Genomic DNA, 17,389 nt, shown 5'->3' on the forward strand with positions numbered 1-17,389 from the left:
TTGGTTATTTCCTTTCCAAAAAGACTATTAAAATACTTTGAATAATGTGCAAGACTAACTTTTCTCAGAAATTTTAACATTTCCCAGAAAACATAACATTGGCATAAGTTACCACACTGAAATATCTTGTTAAGTATGCTTCTACTCATAGCTCCCATTACTATATATAGACACTTCTACCTATATCTGGATCCACATGATCTACCTTTTCTCCTGTAATTGGATTGTACCTTCTATGCTCCTAGCTAAGGCTCCCTGAACCTTACATTCCAGTCCCACTCATCTACTCAAGATAACTGCTTCAAGCAATTCTACCTTCTTCCCTCCATGATCAGTTTTTCCTTCTCTACTTGATCATTATTCTATTCACATCATAAAAAAAATACATAGTAATCTGTCTTTCCTCTTATTCCTTCAGCAATCCCCCATTTCTCTCCCCTCCTTTAGACTGAAACTCCTTTAAAGAGTTGCCTCTAATTTTCTCCTCCTGTCCTTTCTTGAACTCTCTCCAAAATACCTTTACCCTATAGAGACCAAGAGAAAACTTTCCTTCATCCTCTGAAGGCTGTTGAAAATCAACTGACAAAAGATAGATTAATAGGGGAAAATGCATACAAAATTTATTAACACACACGTGTGTGCAGAAGTCATACAAAATATGAAAACCCAAAGGAAGGGCCAGATGCCTGACACTTTTATACCATCTTGAGGTTACAGAAATAATAGGATCTTGTAGTGCGGAAAGACAAGACAGGTTATCCAGGGAAAAAGAAAGGGATGGATCAAAAGTGGTCTTGTTATGCAGATGAAACGTCACAGGTAGCAGTATTCAGAAAAAAGTAGATGGTAGCTCCTGGTTGAGTAAATTTTTCTTAGATCAGGACAAGAGAAAGGAGGCTCAAAGAAAGTTTGGCTGATAGTTTCACCAATGCAGATTTTCTTTACAGATGCAAATCTCCTCCATGAAAGACAGCTGCTGTTTAGGGCTATTCCTGTCTGCACACTCTGAATATCCCTCTTGAAATATGACAAACTTGTGTATTTTGGGGTGAAATATTTTTGGTTTCCTTTAACCCTCTACATTCCACCAAAACTCAGTCTGTCAATGTTGCCAGAGGCCTTCCACATTGCTAAATCCAATGATCATTTTTTAGTCCTCAGTTACTTAATAGTCTTAGGGATAGGTGATCACTTTCTCCTCCATGTGAAGGAAATAAAAATATTTCACTTCAAAATATACTTCTTTGATATATTTTGAGATGGCCATTCAGATGGCCTGCAAAGAGAATTCATCCTGTAAACTGTCTTTTTGTGGGAGAGATTTGCATCTGCAGATAATAAATGCATTGATGCAGCCAACCTTCCTTTTCTTTTTCTTCTTCTTCTTTTTCAGAGTCTCTCTCTGTCACTCAGGCTGGAGTGCAGTGGCACAATCATGGCCCACTGCAGCCCCCACCTCCTGGGCTTAAACAATCCTCCCACCTTGGCCTCCCAAGTAGTTGAGACTACAGGCATGTGCCACCATGCCCAGCTAATTTTTTGTTTGTTTTTTGTAGAGACAGGGTCTCACTATGTGGCCCAGGGTGGTCTCAAAGTCCTGGACTCAAGTGATCCTCTCAGCTTCAGCCTCCCAAAGTGCTGGGATTACAGGTGTGAACCACCACAACTAGCCTCAGCCAGGCTTTCTCTGAGGGCCTTCCCTTGTCCTATCTATCTAGGAAAGATTAACTGACACTCTGACACCTTCAAAGGTTTGAAAGAAACATTCAGCCGGGGGTGGTGTTCAGCCTGTAATCCCCAGCATTGGCGCGCCAGGGGCCGAGACAGGCAGCATCACGAGGTCAGGAGATGAAGACCATCCTGGCTAACACGGTGAAACCCCGTCTCTACTAAAATAACAAAAAAAAAAAAAAAGAAAAAAAAACTAGCCAGGCGGGGCGGCCACCTGTAGTCCTAGCTACTTTGGGAGGCTGAGGCAGGGAGAATGGTGTAGAACCCGGGAGGCGGAGCTGCAGTAAGCTGAGATCCGGCACCACTGTACCCAGCCTGGGCGACAGAGCAAGTCTCCGTCTCAAAAAAAAAAAAAAAAGAAAAGAAAGAAACATTCACCATCTATTCTCTCTGAGAGCTGCTACCTTTGAGGTTTCATCTACTTAGCAAGATCACCTTTGTTATCCAGGTCCCCTCTTCTCCCTCTCCCATAACCTGTTTGGTGAGGATTCAAGCCCTGTTTCTTTCTGTCACTCAAAATAGTATATAACCTTCTGAATCCCATGGAAAGGGTGGAACAATTATTTTGTAATTCTCTTCTGTGCACATTAATACATTTGTATGACATTTGTCCTATTAATCTGCCTTTTGTCAGTTGATTTTTCAGCAAGCCTTCCCAAGGCAAAAGGGAAGCTTTCCCTTCACCCCTATACATGAAACTCTTGTAACACGACTTGCAGGATACCACTAGCTCCTAAATCCCCTCCTATTTCTATTGCTACTCCCATTTGATCTCCTTCCCTGTTTTCTCCAGCTCAGGTGTATTCTCTGAGCTTCAGAAGTATATATCCAATTACCTACTTGACATACATGTACATTTGGATGTCTAACAAACATTTCAAATCCAAAATGTATAGAATTGAGCTCTTTGTTTCCCTTTATTCTTCCCTCCTGTAAACCACAACTATCTGAGATATCCTCAATTAATTTAGAAGTTTATGTTGTCAAGGTTAAGGACATCCCCATAACATAACCTCAGAAAGTCCTGAGGATACATGTCCAAGGTGGTTGGAATACAACTTGATTACGTGCATTTTAAGAGGATGTAAGTTACAAGTAGACATCATTCAATACATGAAAGGTATAGGCTGACTGAATCCAGAAAGGCAGGACAACTTGAAGCCAGGGCTTCCAAGTCCTGGGTGAATTCAGAGATTTTCTGATTGCCAATTGGTTGAAAGAGTTAGCTTATTGTTTAAAGATTTGGAATCAATAGAAAGGAATTTCTGGGTTAAGATAAAGGGTTGTGAAGACCAAGGTTCTTATTTTGCAAATGAAGCCTCCAGGTAGCAGACTTCAGAAAGAATATATGGTATATGTTAGTTATCAGGCATTAAATTGGTGCCAGATTCTTAGTCTCTCCTTGATCAGGAAAATACCTGGAAAGGGAGGCATATTCTCTACAGAAAGCAGATTTTCCCGACAAATGACAACTTTGCAAGGCCATTTTAAAATACATCAAAGAAATATATTTCAGCATAAAATACTTTAATTTCATTCAGGGAATACTACCTGCCATTTTGTGTATCACATTGTTACAAAGAGTCTATTTGGTCAGTGTTAAGATCTCTGTTTTAATGTTAATGTTGGTCAGTTGTGCCTGAATACCAAAAGGAGGAGGATATATGAGCGATGTCCAACCCCCTCACCTCCCACCATGGACTGAACTAGTTTTTCAGTTTACTTGCCCCAGAGAAGGGTCCATTTGATCTGGTGGGGGCTTAGAATGCTATTTTTTGTTTACACTTCCGTAAGCTCCAAAAAAACCAAAAATGTATTCTTCTTAGTCTTCTACATCTCAGTTAATACCAATTCTATCCTTATAGCTGTTGGTTCAGGCTAAAACACTTGAATCTGTAGGAGCCAAAGAAAAACTTCTCCTATATCCTCTGAAAGTTTGCTGAAAAATCAACTAACAAAAGGAGATGAACAAGAGAAATGGCATACCATTTTTTTAGTATGTATGAGGGAGAATGACGGAGTGATTTTCCCTAAGCCACAGTGGAGTACAGAAGCTTATATACCTTTTTCATAGTGGAGGGAGGAGAGGAGAATATAGACAATACTTTTGAGGGGCAGTAACTGATTATTAGGGAGAATGAATGGACCAGGGAGACAAAAATTAACTTGCAAATGACTCTCTTTGGAATTTGAATGAGCCTGACATGCAGGCATTATCTTGTGGAAAAGTCCATCCAGGTGTGGTTGAAGAATTCAGTCTTCTTTTCTGCAATAGATAATGAAGTAACAGGGAGGGAATGGAAGGAAATTGTGTTTCTTTTGGTAATAAGCTTTCTTGGTCAAATAAGAAAATTTTAGAAAGAGTCCCCCTTTGTGCATGGGATTGAGGGGGAACAACAAGATAAGGTTAAAGGGACCTTGATTCTGAGGCTTATTTCTGAGGTCTTACAGTTTTCAAAAGTACTCAGCCCAAGTGGCATATTTTGGGGAATCATTTTCTGAACCCTAACAGATTAATCCTAAACTCTTCTCTTTCTTACTGCTTATCCATAAACCAAAATTAAAATTCTGAGGACCCCCAACCTTCTGAATGGACTTCCTTGTCAGCCAGGGATCTTTTAAAATTTAACCTGAGAAACTGTTTCTGGCCATGATGTGATGGGAAATGGGGGTCAGACATGCCTCATTTTACCTGTCTGGCATTAACATCAACATGGACTTTAAGTCTGACAAGAAACATTTTACAATGTATTCTCTCAGAAGCCTATTATGTAAAGGCTTCCTCTGCAAATGAGAACTTTGGTCTCCACAATCCTTTATCTTAACCCAGAAGTTTCCTTTCTACTGATCCCAGGACTTCAGGTAAACTCAACCAATTGTCAACCAGCAAATTATTATCATTACTATTTTCTTTTGAGACAGAGTCTCACTTGGTCACCCAGGCTGGAGTGCAGTGGTGTGGTCTCAGGTCACTGCAACTTCTGCCTCCCGGGTTCAAGAGAATCTCCTGCTTCAGCCCCTTGAGTAGCTGGAACTACAGGTGTGTGCCATTATGTCCAGATAATTTTTGTATTTTTAGTAGAGACAGGGTATTTCCATTGATATGGTTTGGCTGTGTCCCCACCCAAATCTCATCTTGAATTCTCAAGTGTTGTAGGAGGGACCTTGTGGGAGGTAATTAAATCATGGGGGCATGTCTTTCCTGTGCTGTTATTGTGGTAGTGAATAAGTTTCATAAGATCTAATGATTATATAAGGGGGAGTTTCCCTGGATAAGCCCTCTCCTCTAGTCTGCCACCATGTGAGACATACCTTTCACCTTCCGTCATGATTGTAAGACATCCCCAGCCACATGGAACTGTAAGTCCATTAAACCTTTTCTTTTCTTCCCAGTCTCAGGTATGTCTTTATCAGCAGCATGAAAACAAACTAATACAGTAAATTGGTACCAGGAGTGGAGTGCTGCTGAAAAGATACGTGAAAATGTGGAAGTGACTTTGGAACTGGGTAACAGGCAGAGGTTGGAACAGTTTGAAGGGCTCAGAGGAATACAGGAAAATATGGGAAAGTTTGGAACTTCCTAGAGACTTGTTGAATGACTTTGACAAAAATGCTGATCGTGCTATGAACAAGGTCCAGGCTGAGGTGGTCTCAGATGGAGATGAGGAACTTGTTGGGAACTAGAACAAAGGTGACTCTTGTTATGTTTTAGCAAAGAGACTGGCAGCATTTTGCCCCTGCCCTAGAGATTTGTGGAACTTTGAACTTGAGAGAGATGACTTAGGGTATCTGGCAGAAGAAATTTCTAAGCTGCAAAGCATTTAAGAGGTGGCTTGGGTGTGTTAAAGACATTCAGTTTTACAAGGGAAGCAGAGCACAAAAGTTCAGAAAATTTGCAGCCTGACAATGTGATAGAAAAGAAAAGAAAATTCCATCTTCTGAGGAGAAATTTGAGCTGGCTGCAGAAATTTGCATAAGTAAAGAGGAGCTGAATGTTAATACACAAGACAATGGGAAAAATGTCTCCAGGGCATGCCAAAGGTCTTCACGGCAGCCCCTCTCATCACAGGCCTGGAGGCTTAGGAGGAAAAAACGGTTTCATGGGTCAGGCCCAGGGTCCCTGTGCTGTGTGCAGTCTAGGCACTTGGTTCCCTGCATCCCAGCTGCTCCAGCCATCACTAAAAGGAGTCAAGGTGCAGCTCAAGCTGTGGCTTCAGAGGGTGCAAGCCCCAAGCCTTGGCAGCTTCCATGTGGTGTTGAGCCTGTGGGTGCACAGAAGTCAATAATTGAGTTTTGGGAACCTCTTCCTAGATTTCAGAAGATGTATGGAAACTCCTGGATGTCCAGGCAGTAGTTTGCTGCAGGGGCAGGACTCTCATGGAGAACCTCTGCTAGGGCAGTGCAGAAGGGAAATGTGGAGTCAGAGCCTCCACACAGAGTCCCTACTGGGGCATCATCTAGTGAGGCTATAACAAAGGGCCATCATCCTCCAGACCCCAGAATGATAGATTCACCAACAGCTTGCACCATGTGCCTGGAAAAGCCACAGACATTCAATGCCAGCCCATGAAAGCAGTCAGGAGAGAGCTATACTCTGCAAAGCCACAGGGGCGTAGCTGCCCAAAGCTGTGGAAGCCCACCTCTCGCATCAGCATAACCTGGATGTGAGACATGGAGTCAAAGGAAATTACTTTGGAGCTGTAAGATTTGACTGCTCCACTGGATTTTGAACTTGCATGGGTCCTGTAGCCTTTCTGTTTTGGCCAATTTCTCCCATTTGGAATGGGTGTATTTACCCAATGCCTGTACCCCCATTGTATCTAGGAAATAACTAACTTGCTTTTGATTTTATAGGCTCATAAGCAGAAGAGACTTACCTAGTCTTGCATGAGACTTTGGACTATGGACTTTTGAGCTAGTGCTGAAATGAGTTAAGACTTTGGGGGACTGCTGAGAAGGCATGATTGGTTTTGAAATGTGAGAAGATGAGATCTGGGAGGGAACAGAGGTGGAATGATATTCTTTGGCGGTGTCCTCACCCAAAGCTTATCTTGAATTCCCACATGTTGTGGGAGGGACCTGGTGGGAGGTAATTGAATCATGGGGGCAGGTCTTTCTTGTGCTGTTCTTGTGATAGTGAATAAGTCTCATGAGATCTGATGATTACATAAGGGGGAGTTTCCCTGCACAAGCTCTCTCTTCTCTTGTCTGCTGCTATGTGAGACATGCCTTTCACCTTCCACCATGATTGTGAGGCATCCCAAGCCATGTGGAACTGTAAGTCCATTAAACCTTTTTTTCTTTCCAGTCTCAGGTAGGTCTTTATCAGCAGCATGAAAATGACTAATACAGCCATGTTGGCCAAGCTAGGCTCAAACTCCTGACCTCAGGTAACCCACCTGCCTTAGCCTCCCAAAGTCCTAGGGTTACGGGCTTGAGCCATCATGCCTGACCCAGAACATTTTTTAAACTACCTATAAGCTGGAACCCCACTGCCATCCCCACTTAAAGTTGTCCCTCCTTTCTGAACAAAACCAATGTATTTCTTAAAAGTATCTGAAGTCACATATCTCCCTAAAATGTATAAAATCAGGCTGCACCCCAACCACTTTGAGTACATGTTCTCAGGACCTCCTGAAGCCTTTTTTATGGGCCATAGTAACTCATATTTGGCTCAGAATAAATATCTTCAAATACTTTTTGGAGTTTTGACTCTTTTCATCGACATATCTAATTCATCCATTCAAACCCCTTTCCACTCAACCTTTCAAACATATTCAGTATCTGAATACTTTTCACCACCTTAACTGCAACTACCTGGTACAAACCACTATTGTCTTGCCTATGTCAAGCACGTCTCCTGGATTCTGTCCCATTCCTCTTTAGTAGTCCCTCAATAGAGATCAGAGTTAAGGCAGCATAGGGAAGAGACTCCATCCTGGCAGACAAGTGACACAGTAACCAAAGTCTTGATGGACATTACATGTCTGGGTATATTTTCTCCTCTACCTTTTTCCCTCCCTCAACATGGTGACACAAGTTACACAACAGGAAGAGAGTCCTCTCCTAACTTAGCTGACCAGACTGAATTCCTAACTGTAAAGGAAGGAACCTAACCATTTACCTCTTTGAGTGATGCCTTCCAAAGTCACTAAAGCAAGACTGGCATCCCTGATAAGAAACTGACCAGATTCAGATGCCTGAGGACAAGAAGAACTTCAGAGCTGACCTTTCACTAACTTTTTCTTCATATAATCACACTGTAATATTAAATCTCCACCCAAAGCAAGCTTATCTGCCATTTCCTGGTCATGCAATGCATATTAGACTTGTTACTTCATGTCTTATTCCACCTCAACTTCCTTAAAATGACAAGGGCTGAGCCCATCCAGGAACTAGCACTGGAATCTCTTTCCCTTACACAACTCCCTTACAATTACTTGAGCAACAAGCCTATTATACCTTGCCTGGGAAAAAATTATGTTTGGCCTGGTGTTAATTTATGTTTACAAGAGAGCCAAAAACATAGATCTGAGCTGAAGTAACAGAGGGAACATCTTATAACACACACCAGGTCATATCATTCCTCTGCTCCAAACTCAACTCAGAGACAAAGTCAAAGGCTTTCCTGGCTTTAACCTTGTTAACTTGCTGACATCATCTCCAGCTGCATGTGCTTGCTTGCCCTGTGCCAATCACATGGTCCTCTGGGGTTTTGGGCACACAGAAAGCCCCTTACCCACCTGTGCACTCACCACTCCCTCTGCTTAGAACACTCTCCCTGCAATGCCTTCATAGCTGACCCTCACTTCCTTCAAGAGTTCAAGTGTCACCTTCTCTGGAGAACTTCCCTGCGTAACCTGACTTTACAAACTACCACTTCTGCTGATGATTCTTACTCCACTCCTATGATCATTATTTTTTTTCTCCTTGACACTCTCAAAAAAAGGAAAATCTGAAGGAAAAATTTTAGAAGAGTCCCAAGATGGCTGCAGGTTAGACATATGGGTAATGAAAGTAGGCCTATCAGCTATAAATTAATTCCTGCCTGCAAGGCTGGAGTCCATCAAATAGTTCACTGACATGTACTGGTTACAATCTTGACTATCAAATGAAGCACAAAAGCAGAATAGAACCAATCATCCTACACCAGACAGAAAGACATCAAAATGCTCGTTAACCTTTTACCCTAAATATGTTAGCGTATTTCCCCTTTCTCTTATGTACAATGTCACTGAGCACCAATCAAGGTTGTAAAAATGTCACCTTTGCTTCACTATCTGCTTCTCCCATTTCTGTGTAACAGTACATATATCTGCTGTGTCTTGTTTGGCCCACTCAGGGACACATTCTCAGTTTGCATGGTGTCTGTGTTCCAGGCTACTAGTCCTTAAGCTTGGCTCTGAATAAAACTCACTTTAAATTTAAGTTAGTGCCCATTATACAGCCTTTTGGTCAACAGATGGAGTAGTCGGTGGGATTCCAGCAAAATCCATGGACACCCAGGACTTGTTCTCTTGGGCGTGGAGCTTGGTACCAGAACAAACCCAATGTGTCCTAACCAGTTCTCTCTGGGAAGCCCCTAGGTGTATATGGTGAGTTGCCTGGGATTCGGACCTTGCTTTTCTCAGTAGAGGTCTAGATTTACTTTATTCTGAGCTGTTTTTAGGGCCACTAAAAGGAGCAGTTACATCCTGGGTTTGTTAAATTCTTCTTAGGTTTGTTACTGCTTTGTTCTAAATTGCTAGGAAGAAAGGAAAGAAAAAGGAAGGTTGACCAAGCATAGCTATGGTTAGAGTGGTGGTTTCTTTGCAGCTGAATGTTTCACTTTCTAAACCCCTTTTGTCTGCATCAACACTTTACCTTCTATATGAGAGCAATTGAGATAAAACTGATCCAAAGATAAAAGGACACTGATCCTGATAGCCTGAATCTCGAGTGTTTGTAGATGGCTATGAATCTTGTGAAGGTGCTGGAGGGCACCCCTCCTGACCTGTGGCAGTCCTATAGGGCTCCTTCATAAGCAGAAGGACATTAACATGCTGACACTTCTCTAAGTGATGCCCATAAAGGGTTGGTTGCCTAGCATTTGGAGCACCTTCACTGCCTTCATTGGCAGGTGAGCTTCCCCAAGATATGCAAGAGGGCTGATCAATTTGGGGGTGAGAGCCTGAGGAGTGATGATCACGGGCAGCACAGCTTCAACCACAAACACATACTTAGGTTGGTGCAAAGAAAGGAAGAAGGAGAACCACAGGAAATAAGACATCTAAAATTGAAGGAGGACCTCACCTCCCAAGACAGCAGGTGAATTTATTATTAAAAGTCATAGTGCCTTATCTTGTAAATTTTTCACTAATTGTATCAACAATACTGAGAATGAAATTAGTTTAATTTTGCCAAAATGGGAATGATTCAAGATCCCAAAATTGGTTTATTTACATGCACAATTGAAAAGCGCCAACTCAAGGATTAAGCAGAAAGAATACGATAGCTATTTCAAATGGCATTTAGAAGCCTTTAAAAGGGAAATGATAAAATTTCTTTCATACAGGAGGGAAACCACAACATCCACAATCATTTCTCAACTGGAGAAATCGTCAGAAGTCTCTGCTGTGTCATCTCCTCCTCCTGCCACTCCTTCTGCTATCGCTCCTCCAAAACCCTCTTATCGTTTGCTCCCAGAACTGCCTTGCTCAGGTGCTCCTTTACTCCTTTCCCCAACAGCTACAGAAGTTTTATCAGCATCCTTTGGAGAAAAGTCTAATCCAATGAAAGAACCTGCAGTAGTGTATACTCCCTAGACTAAAGGAGAACTTAGACCTCTGACTAAAGCAATTCCAGATCTACTGGGTTTAGTCTAACTGTAAGAACTTATGAACATGGCTATTCAGATACGTGTCAGTTGGTTCACATGTTGGTATCTGAAAGAAAAGCAAAGGAATGGATATCAGAGGTTGACTGTAAAGATCCACTAAGAGACTTTCATAGGCAAACAGCCAAAGATATAGAGAACACTTGAGAATTAGGAAATCGTTTAGCACAAGTAATTCCTTAGATATTTCCTAAGACCACTGATTGGCATAAGGTCCAAGAGTGTAGGAAAAAGTCAAATGAAACAGTGTTGGACTATTTCAAAAGATTTGAAAAGGTATTTAAACAATATTCAGGAATGAATGAGGAAAGTCTAGGGATCATCAGAACAATTCCTTACTAAATTCAATTTTCCTCAATGGATTGGATGAGCAATTGGCTGAAGTAGTTAAATCATATCAAACAAACTGGGATGTGGTGCATACTGCATATTGTGAACCTTGCTTTTTAAAGAACCCTCTTCCTTGGAGTAGTCAAACAATTCAAATGGTAGGAACATCTAATTAACCAATGACTATATACAAATCAGAACTTTTGCCTTTCCAGTAAGGAAATTTACATTGACATTATTTCATTTTGGTGCCTTCCACATCAATACATTTTATAGAAAGAGATTTTCTGGAACTTTTGTAGTGTTTATAGTTTCTTCTCTAGAAGAGGTAAAATTTCTTGGAAAGGACTGAAACAGGATTGACTGAAAAATGATAGACCAGAAAATGTGTATCATATGATCATTAAAATTTAACCATCAGGTATGAAGGCAGAACAAGTACTTGATGCCTCTTTAAGCCAAATCCCCCACTATTTATGGTCCCAATTTTCTACTGACATAAAGACAAACTTAACAATCACCCCAATATGGATACAGTTGGATACAAAGAAACCACTTCCTAATATAAAACAATATTAATTAAAACAGGAAGCTGCAATAGGAATAAAATTAATGATAATTTCATTGATAAAGGGTTGACTATCCCTTGCATCATTAGGAATCAAATGAATGATCAAAGATTTCATTGATAAAGGATTGAATATCTCTTGTACTAGTTCTTATAATACTTCCATCTTCCCAGTATGAAAACCTAATTGAAAAGGATAGAGATTTGTACAGATTTGAGAGCCATTAACAATATCGTGATTCCTCAATTACCAAGTAATTCCAACCCATTAAAATCTATTATCCCATATACCTGCAAGCAGTGAACCTGCCACGGTAATTAATTTACGTGGTGCCTTTTTTAGTATACCAGTAGACTCTGATAGTCAATATTTGTTTGCCTTTACCTGGGACGGCTATCAATATACCTAAAACATTATGCCTCAAGGTTACACCAAAAATCCAACTTATTTTTACAAATATTAAGGGCTGAACTGACTAAACTAAATTTTGAAAGAAATGTCACTTTACTTCAGTATATAGCTGATTCCTCGTTATGCTCTGCCAATCTGCAAGATTGTTAAAATGATTTCCTGTAATTGCTGGGACAATCGGCAAAAAAGGAGGTCATGAGGTATCCAAAGAGAAACTCAAATTTTGCTTAACAGAAGTAAAATATTTGAGACTTTTAATTTCTAAGGATGGACTACGTATAAATCCAGACTAAGTAACTAAGTAACTGGAATTTCTGCATACCTCACTCCAAAAACTAAGACAGCTAAGGTGGTTTTTAGGTTTTGCTGGCTACTGCTGTAGCTGAATCTCCAATTATTCTCTCATGGCACAGCCTTTATATGCATTGGTAAGGGAAGATTGACCTGATCTACTACACTGGACAATGGAAGGACAAATTATTTAAGAAATAACATAAACTGTTATGAGAGACCCTGCTGTAGGCCATCCAAATTATTAACTGCCATTTTTTCTTTTTGTTCCTGAGAGCCCTGGCAGCATTCTGGGTGTTCTAACCCCAAAACACAGAAAACAATACAGATTTAACTGTTATTATAGTCATCAATTTCTCTGTAGAATGAGGGCTGACCACTTCCATGAAAGATATATCAGCCATTGTCTTGTTTGTTAAAGCCACTCAGGAAATTGTAATAAAGGCCCCCCTGAGTATATATGTACCTCATTCTGTAGACATTTTTTTTGAATTCACATCATACACAACACTTTTCTGCTAATAGATTGGCTTCTTATGACATACTTTTGTTCTCTGCTTCATATATTACCATCTCTTGCTATAATACTCATAATCCTGCAACATAACTTTCTGAAGCATCTGATGAAATGCCTCATTACTATATTTAATTAACAGATGAGTTTTTGATGCCAAGGCAGGATAGGAGATGCCACTGGAAAATGCTGATGTTATCTGATTCACTGGACCATATCTAAGGGGCGAATCTGGGGAATACCAGGCAGGCTATGCCATTGTGTCCCTAGTGAATATCATAGAGGGCAATCCCTTACCCTAAGTAAAATCATCACAGTTAACTTAGTTAATAGCACTCACCAGAGTATGTCAATTGGTAAAAATCAAACAGCTAATATTTATACTCACAGCCGTTATTCTTTTGGTGTAGTTTTTGACTTTGGAATGTTATGGAAACAACAAGGATATTTAACCTCCTCTGAACAACCCATCAAATGTGGCTCTCTGGTTTCTGATATGCTGGAAGCCATCCAATTACCAAAAAAGTAAAAAGGGCTATTGTTAAAATTCCTGAACATTCCTAATTTGACTCTCCAGAGAATAAAGGAAATTACTTTGCTGATGCAGCAGCCAAAAAGCGCCACTTTAACACCAATTATTGGATAAACTATAGAGGCAGTTATGTTGAAAATAAGCTCTATCAAGAAGGAGCACCAAGAGGCTTAAGTAAAGGCCTTACACTCCAGCCTGGGCAACAGAGCAAGACTCTGTCTCAACAACAATAACAACAACAACAACAACAAAATAATAAAAACAAAGAAAAGGCCTCAAAGAGGGAAAAACAGATATGGCTAACCAAGGGGGAGTGAGATGCCCCTCCCCTGCTTGTAACTTATAGTATGGACTCAATGACAGATCTATTTTAACCTATGGGATTTCAATTTTCTATGTTATAGTACAAACATGAGCTCACTCACTGGGGACCTGATAAAATGATTGCTTGGGAAAAACAATAATACTGGAAACCCTTACCCACAGTAGCTCATAAGTTTTATGAAAAATATCCAATTTGTCCTAAATATAATCCAGGGAAGACTCTTTATGATCCCAAGGGTAATTTTCTTTGCCCATTGGATCTTTTATTGTTTGGCAAATGGATTTTATCCAATTATCTCTGACCCAAGGCTATAAATATGTACAGGTTACGATTTGCTTGCCTTCTAATTGGGTTGAAACATTTGCTTGCAGGAAAGCCACAGCACGAGCAGTAGAAAAATATTTATTGGAATGGATAATTCTCTCCTGGAGAATTCCTTCTGAATTATGTAGAAATAGACAAACTCACAAGAGAAATAGTCCATTCAATTTGCAAAATCTGGCCCATTTTCCAACATTTTCATTGTACATACTATCCCCAGTCCTCTAGATTAGTGGAATGAACAAACAGAATAATAAAATCTCAGTTGGAAAAATTAAGAGATTTTCATATTGCTTGGCCCTAGGCTTTTCCATCAATTTTACTTAACCTACGAGCAACTCCTTTTGGAAAGCATCAATTATCCCCACATGAGATAATTACCGGTTGACCTATGAGATTGGATGGAGGATTATATGAACCAAACTTGTTGATTATGGAGGATTATATGAACCAAACTTTGTTACTGTCAAGGATTAACTGAACTTCTCTTCCAAAAACCTAAATTGATAAAAGACTTTTTTACAGGGCTATTCCAGCAGACGAGGATCTTAAGTACCATGATGTCCAGCCAAGGGATGACGTATATTGGAAAAGACATCAGCTAACGGACTCTCTTGAACCTCATAGAAAGGATGTTACCAGATGCTGTTGACCAGTTATTGTGGAGTTAAAGTGTACAACACTTTGCTGCTTGGAAATTTCTTCCACCAGATACCAGAATCATGACTCTCAAGTTCAAATTTCCACAGATCCGTGGGGCATGAAGACAATGCAGCCAAGCTCTTTGCTAAGGCCTAACATGTGTGACCTTTGCTCCAGTTCCTGATATGCTCCTCCTTTCCCTCTGAGATCTCATCCTCTGGCCTTCACTGTCCATGTTTCTATTAGCATTTTGGTCACAATCATTTAAGTCTCTAAGATGTTCCAAATTTTCCCTTGTCTTCCTGTCTTCTTCTGTGCCCTCCAAACTCTTCCAGCCTCTGCCTGTTACTCAGTTCCAAAGCTGCATCCACATTTTCAGGTATCTTTATAGCAAAGCCCCACTCCTCAGTACCAATTTTCTGTGTTAGGCTGTTCTTGCATTACTATAAAGAAATACCTGAAACTGGGTAACTTATAAAGAAAAGAGGTTTAATTGCTTCATGGTTCTGCAGGCTGTCCAGGAAACATGATACTGGCATCTGCTTCTGGAGAATGCCTGGAAGCTTACAATCGTGGGGGAAGACAAAGCAGAGGCTTGCAAATCACATGGTGAAATCAAGAGCAAGAGAACAAGGTGGGAGGTGCTACACACTTCTATACAACCAGATCTCACAAGAACTCACTCACTATCATTAGGACAGTACCATGGAGGGTGGTGCTAAACCATTAATGGCAAATCCACCCCATACTCCAATCATCTGCACCAGGCCCCACTTCCAACATTGAGGATTATATTTCAATATGAGATTTGGGCAGGGACACACATTCAAACTGTATCAGACATCAAATTTAATATTCTTCTGCCCAACTCCTCAAGTCCATTCATGGATACTGTTGACTATACGACAACATATCATCACATCTCAACAGCTCCTAAGGAAATAATCTTAATTGCAATGACCATCTTGTTTCTCTGTGAAATTAAGAGATGTTAGCACAAGACAAGAGCCTTTCACTTCCCCAGAGGAAATAAAGGAGCTTTTGCATTCTCACTGACAAATCAGATGATGGCACTTTGTATAGGGGTGGAGAATGAAACAAGGACATTTCAGAATTCTAATTTGATCCCTTATACCATATAATGCTAAACAAAAGTGACCTGTCCTCTTTGAATCCCTCAAATTACATTATTTGGTCTTCAAGTCTTCCTTTGGAAGATTCCAACCAAAAGGGAGATATCACTTTATTTTATGTAGTGTTATGAGCACCAATCAGAATTTCAAGACTATCACCTTTGCTTCACTACCCCCTTATCCCATTTCTAAGTAGGAGAAATACACAAATAGTGTGTCTTGTGTAGCCCATTCAGGGACACATTCTTGGTTTGTGCCAAGTCTATGTTTTCAGACTATTAGTCTTAAAGCTTGACTCAGAATAAAACTTGCTTTAAATTTGTTTAAGTTATAGCATCTGTTATTTAACCTTTCAGCTGACAGCACTTACTACTGCAAATCCTTATGTATATAAACTTATTTATCTTGTTTATTGCCTGATTCCTCTATTAGAATACATGCTGTAACAGAACAGAGGACTTTATTCAATGCTATATCCTCAGTGCCCAAAACAGAGTCTGGTATATGGTTGGCACCCAATAAATACTTGATGAATAAATGAAATGTTAGCGTTCAAAAGTTTACATTGTTAACATTGGGAACATTGCCAGTCCTGGCTGGAAAGGGTTGAGAAGTAAATGTTTTCACCACATTGCAACCCTGAGGGAAATACAGGGGCAGGCTCACTTTCCCTTTTAGAGTTCTTCTATGTCCTCTTCCCTGCCAGCCAAATCCTGTAACCTCTTCTGATGATTGCATGCACCCTCATTTGGATTCTTACCACTTTTTTTCCCTATAACTACTGGCCTAAGACTTATAAAATGTTCAACAACTTATTGAAATATCACACATATTTAGAAATGTACAGAACTGGACAGGTTAATTTTTTACCAAGTGAGCACCTCCATGCAATTAATACTAGTTCAAGAAACAAACATTGTAAACTCTCTCATAGTTACTATTCACCTCCTATTTCCACGTCTTCGTTGGAATGATACTGCTCCCCTTACTTGTAACACCATAGATGAGTTTTCATTGTTTTGCACTTAATGGAAGCAAACCATGCATGTTCTTTTGTGTCTCACTTCTTTTGCTCAATGTTACATTTTGTGAGATCCATCTATCTTTTTGCATGTAGCAGTAGTTCTCTCATTTTCATTATTGTATGGTATTCAATTATATGAATATAGCATTATTAATTTATCCATTCTACTATTGATGGACATTTGAGATTCATTCTGTTTGGGGCTATTATGAATAATGCTGCCATGAACATTCTTATGTATGTCTTTTGTGAACATATGGGTGCATTTCTGTTGAAATATACCTAAAAATGCAATGATTGATTCTGTTTGGTGAATATATGGGGCATTTCTATTGATATACAGTTAAAAATACAATTATTAATTGAGTTTGTATTTTGTAGGGGTGCTGGAAAACTTCCCCTCTGCCCTCTGAAGGTTTGCTGAAAATCAACTGACAAAGGCAGATTAATAGGAGAAAAGGCACACAAACATATTAGATCATAGTTTTATATGACATGGGAGCCTTGAGGATGAACACACAAAGATACAGGAAAGCAGTCTATTTTTATGCTTAGGTTCAACAAAGCATAGAAAGCTGTGTAGCAATATGATTGGACCAAAATGGCAAGAGCTTAGGCTAATAGACGGAGTGAAGAATCTTAGCAAGGCTTGTCTGTCTGGATTCTTCTTGGCCTCTCTTTGCAGCATTAC

The sequence above is a fragment of the Rhinopithecus bieti genome, unplaced genomic scaffold (genome assembly GCF_001698545.2).
Source record: "Rhinopithecus bieti isolate Rb0 unplaced genomic scaffold, ASM169854v2 scaffold_1682, whole genome shotgun sequence".
In the NCBI taxonomy this organism is placed as follows: domain Eukaryota; kingdom Metazoa; phylum Chordata; class Mammalia; order Primates; family Cercopithecidae; genus Rhinopithecus; species Rhinopithecus bieti.